Below are 5,001 nucleotides of genomic sequence, written 5' to 3'. Positions count from 1 at the left end.
TTTTTTAAGATGGAGTCTTGCATCATTGCCCAGGCTGGAGTGCAATGGCGCAATCTTCGCTCACTGCAACCTCCACCTCCCAAGTTCATGTGATTCTCCTGCTTCAGCCTCCAGAGTAGCTGGGATTACAGGTACACACGACCACACCCAGCTAATTTTCTCTATTTTTGGTAGAGATGGGGTTTCACTGTGTTGGTCAGAGTGGTCTTCAACTCCTGACCTCAGGTGATTCCCCCGGCCTCCCAAAGTGCTGGGATTACAGGCATGAGCCACCACGCCAGGCCTTAGCCGACCTTTTTTTTTTTTTAAGAGACAGGGTCTTGCTCTGTTGCCCAAGGTTTTAGTGCAGTGACGCAATCACAGCTCACTGCAGCCTCATATTCCTGGGCTCCAGAGATCCTCCCACCTCAGCATCCTAAGTAGCTGGGACTACAGGTGCACACCACCATATCTGGTTAATTTGTTTCTGCAGCGATGGGGTCTCGCTATGTTGTGCAGGCTGGTCTTGAATTCCTGGCCTCAAGCAGTCCTCTTGCCTTGGCCTCTTGAAGTGCAGGGATTACAGAAGCCACCATGCCCAGCTGTTAAAAAATTGATCAACTGGCCAGGCGCGGTGGCTCACGCCTGTAATCCCAACACTTTGGGAGGCTGAGGTGGGTGGATCATTTGAGGACAGGAGTTCGTGACCAGACTGGCCAACATAGTGAAACCCTGTCTCTACTAAAAATATAAAAATTAGCTAGGCATAATGGTGCACGCCTATAATCCCAGCTACTTGGGAGGCTGAAGCAGGAGAATTGCTTGAACCCAGGAGACGGAGGTTGCAGTGAGCCAAGGCTGCACCACTGCACTCCAGCTGGGCAACAGAGTAAGACTCCGTCTCCAAAAGAATTAAAAAATAATAATAATAATAAATGAATTTTTCAAGTAGTTTTATGTTTAAACAAAAACTAACATATAAGAATTCCCATACACCTCCTTCCACCAACTCCCTAGCCCCCAGTTTCTCCTACTACAGGGAGCATCCCTAATCTGAAAATCTGAAACCCGACATGCTCCAAAATCCAAAACTTTAGGAGTGCCAAAAGGAGCATTTTGGCACTCAAACAGTACAACGCAACTATTCCAAAATCCGAAAGTGGGGAGAGGGGAGATCCAAAGCACTTCTGGTTCCAAGCATTTTGAATAAAGGACACTCAACTAGTATTAACATATTTGGTTAGTGTGAGACATTTGCTACAATGATGAACTAATATTGACTTATTAAGTCTATAGGTTATGTGAGGAGTCACTTTTTTTTTTTTTTTTGACGGAATCTCGCTCTGTCCACCAGGCTGGCGTGCAGTGGTGCCATCTCTGCTCACTGCAACCTCCGCCTCCTGGGTTCAAGTGATTTTCCTGCCTCAGCCTCCCAAGGAGGTGGGACTACAGGCACCTGCCACCACGCCCAGCTAATTTTTGTATTTTTAGTAGAGATGGGTTTCATCATGTTGGTCAGGATGGTCTTGATCTCTTGACCTCGTGATCTGCCCGTCTTGGCCTCCCAAAGTGCTGGGATTACAGATGTGAACCACTGCGACCAAGGAGTCATTTTTGTGATGTGCAGTTCTATGGGTTTTAACAAATGCATAGCATCACGTATCCACCACTATGATAGTCACACAAAATGATTTCATTGCTTAACATCTTCCTGTGCTCCTGGCAACCACTCATCCTTTTACTTTCTCTGTAGTTTTGATTTCTCATGTGTATTTTTAAAAGATGGTAAACAGAACATAAAACTTGCCATTTAGGCCAGGCATGGTGGCTCATGCCTGTAATTTCACCACTTTGGGAGGACAAGGAGGGTGGATCACCTGAGGTCAGGAGTTCAAGACCAGCCTGACCAACATGGTGAAACCCAGTCTCTACTAAAATTACAAACAATTAGCTCGGCGTAGTGGCGGGCGCATGTAATACCAACTACTCGGGAGGCTGAGGTGGAGGGTGCAGTGAGCTGAGGTTGTGCCATTGCCCTCCAGCCTGGGCAACAAGAGCAAAACTCCGTCAAAAAAAAATCACTTGCCATTGAATCATTTTTAAAAGCACAATTTAGTTCTAAAATGTTGTGCAAACATCACCATTATCCACGTCCAGAATCACTTCACCACAAACAGAAACTCAGTACTCATAAAACACTAACTCCCACTCTCCACTTTCAGTGCTGGTAATCTCTAATCTTTCTGTGTCAGAGGGGGAATCATACAGTATTTGTCTTTTTGTATCTTATTTCACTCAATATAATGTGTTCAAGGCTCGTTTATATTGTAGCATCTATGAGAATTTCATTCCTAAGGATGAACAATAGTCCATTTTATGTATATACCACAGCTTGTCTTTCATTCACCTGTTGATAGACATCTGGATTGTGAATAATGCTGCAATGAACACTTGTGAACAAGTAACTGAGTCCCTGCTGTCAATTTTTTTGGGTACAAACCTAGAATTGAGGAACCACTACCAATTCCCATAGCTGTTGTACCACCCTACATTCCCACCAGCAATGCACCGAGCTTCAATTTCTCCACATCCCCAACACTCATATTTTCCCATTTTTTGTTAGTAGCCATCCTAACAAGTGTGAGGTAGTATCTCATTGCGGCTTTCATCTGCATTTTCTTAATGGCTAGTGATGTTGAGCATCTTTGCACGTGCTTATTGGCCATCTTTCTATCTTCTCTGGAGAAGTATCTATTCAAATTCCTTGCCCATTCTTAAGCTGGGTTGCTTTTTGTTGGTTAGTTGCATCTCTTCTTGTATTCTAGACACTAACCCTTTATCAGGTTTATGATTTACCAATGTCCTCTGCCATTTTGGAGGCTGTGTAGCGGATTTTTAAACAGTAATAATGACAGAAGAGGAGGCAGCCTACGACTGAAGCGGAAAGAATGGCTTTCGTGCTGTGCTGGCCCCAACTTCCCAATGATTTCACACGCAGTGTTTCCTGCCTCGGCCGCGACTGACACCGGGCCTCCCCGCTCCCTGCACAAAGACGCACTCCCGCCCGGCCTCCGGGGGCGGGCCCTTCCCGCGGCCGCGTAGGGGGCGAGGCGGCGCAGATCCCCTTCACTCGGACCCGCGGCTTCCTCCCGGACCGGCCCCGCCAGGTCAGCGGCCGACGCAGGGCTCGGAGATGCAGGCCCCGGCCACGCCCCTCCCCCGCTCGCTCTCGCTCCTCACCGGTCGGGTAGCGGGCAGCGTCCCGTGGGCGAAGGACCACGCGGAGGGCCCGGCTCGCGGTCGCGAGCGGCTCCGCCAGGCCCCGCAGCGCAGCGGCCTCCCGAATGGCGACTGGACGCAGGAGCCAGGATCCGGGTGCGCGAGCGTGCGCGCTCCCGCAGCACGGGCGGGGGCTGACGGGAAGCAAGTTTGGCGCCGCGCGCCCTCCGGCGCGGGCCAATCAGATTGCCGATCGCGTGGCGCGGCAGTGCCAAAAGTGCGTGGGCAAAACTAGCGACTCGCGCGGGCCTTCGGAAGTGCTGCGCGCCCGCCCCGCCCCGCCCCGGAAGTGCCGCACGTGCCCACTCCGCCTCCGCTTCCCGCGCGCGCCTGGGTCGGCTGCGCGAGGGTTTTAGCTGCGCCGGGCTTTTGGCCTCCCGCCGGGACCTTGGAATGGCCCGGGCCAGCCGCCGCTCTGCAGATATCGCTTCCTTTTCTTGCTTTTTTGATTGTTGTATAAATGAATTTATTAGGAAAAAAAGAGCTGGACCTGCCCCATACATTCTCAGGGATACTTCCGGCATAATGCCTATGACAAAAATACAGGCATAGTTCTTGGATGCCAGTATTTCTTCTCATCACCCCTCCTCCAGTGAAAGCCCGGATCCCAGAAGTTATCTTCAGTCTTAACGAATGTTACCACAATTCTAATTAAAACGCATGCGCCTCTCATGCTGACGCCATCAGTGTGCTTGGAAACCCTGTGGAATTAGCTCAATGCTCTCTACATTTGTACCCTTCTGAAGTTTTGCTTTTTTTTTTTTTTTTAATTGTGGTAAAAATAAACTACAGAATGGTCGGGCACTGTGGCTCAGGCTTGTAACCCCAGCACTTTGGGAGGCCAAGGCGGGTGGATCACCTGAGGTCAGGAGTTCAAGGCCAGCCTGGCCAACATGGTGAACCCCGTCTCTACTAATAATGTACAATTAGCCAGGCATGGTGGCGCGTGCCTGTAATCCCAGCTACTCTGGAGGCTGAGGCAGGAGAATCCCTTAGAACCTGGGAGGCGGAGGTTGCAGTGAGATCGCCCCGCTGCACTCCAGCCTGGGCAACAGAACGAAAGTCTGTCTCAAATAAATAAATAAAAACAAAAACCATAGGATTTACTGTCTTAACTATCTTTAAGTGTACAGTTCAGTGGTAGTAAGTGTTTTCATAACACCACCATCCATCTCTGTAACTTTTTCATCTTAACAAACGATGCGTTACATGTTAACTCCTTGTTCCCCTCTACCTTCTACTTTCTGGCAGTCACCATCCTACTTTCTGTCTCTGAGTTTGACTACTCATAAAAGTGGAATCATACAGTATTTGTCCTGTGACTGATTTATTTTACGTAGCACAGTGTTCTCAAGGTTCATCCATTTTAGCACTGAATACTATTCCATTGTATCAATGCCACATTTTGCTTATCCACTCACCTGTTGATGGACACTTGACTTGCTTCCCTATTCAAAATATTGTGAATAATGCTTTCACATTTTCAAAGAACCAGTTTTTGGTTTCATTGATTTTCTGTCGTTTTCTATTCTCTGTCATTTATCTTGGCTTTAATCTTTATTATTCCCTTCCTTTTGCTAGCTTTTGATTTAGTTTCTTTTTATTTTTTTTATTTATTGTTTATTTTATTTCATTTTCATTTTTTTTAAAGATGGGGTTTCACCATGGTGGCCAGGCTGGTCTTGAACTCCTGACCTCAGGTGATCCACCCACTTCGGCCTCCCAAAGTGCTAGGATTACAGG

General features: G+C 48.1%; 1 protein-coding gene across 3 annotated transcripts in view; it reads right to left on the bottom strand.

Annotated features, from left to right (window-relative positions):
* CHAMP1 (chromosome alignment maintaining phosphoprotein 1) overlaps positions 1-3,528 on the bottom strand; it is a 13,560-nt gene extending 10,032 nt beyond the window's left edge. For 2 of the 3 annotated variants that reach the window (XM_037735000.1, XM_017518769.2), the window contains exon 1: positions 3,220-3,373. The gene's annotated coding sequence lies outside the window, so the exon portion shown is untranslated. Of the gene's footprint in view, positions 1-3,219 lie in introns of all 3 variants that reach the window. The other variant, XM_017518766.2, reaches the window with a different exon arrangement.
* Positions 3,529-5,001: the final 1,473 nt, after the last annotated feature.

The sequence above is a fragment of the Cebus imitator genome, unplaced genomic scaffold (genome assembly GCF_001604975.1).
Source record: "Cebus imitator isolate Cc_AM_T3 unplaced genomic scaffold, Cebus_imitator-1.0 Scaffold703, whole genome shotgun sequence".
NCBI classification, from domain to species: domain Eukaryota; kingdom Metazoa; phylum Chordata; class Mammalia; order Primates; family Cebidae; genus Cebus; species Cebus imitator.
The sequence above is the reverse complement of the archived record's forward strand: the minus strand, read 5'-3'. Positions and strand labels throughout refer to the sequence as shown.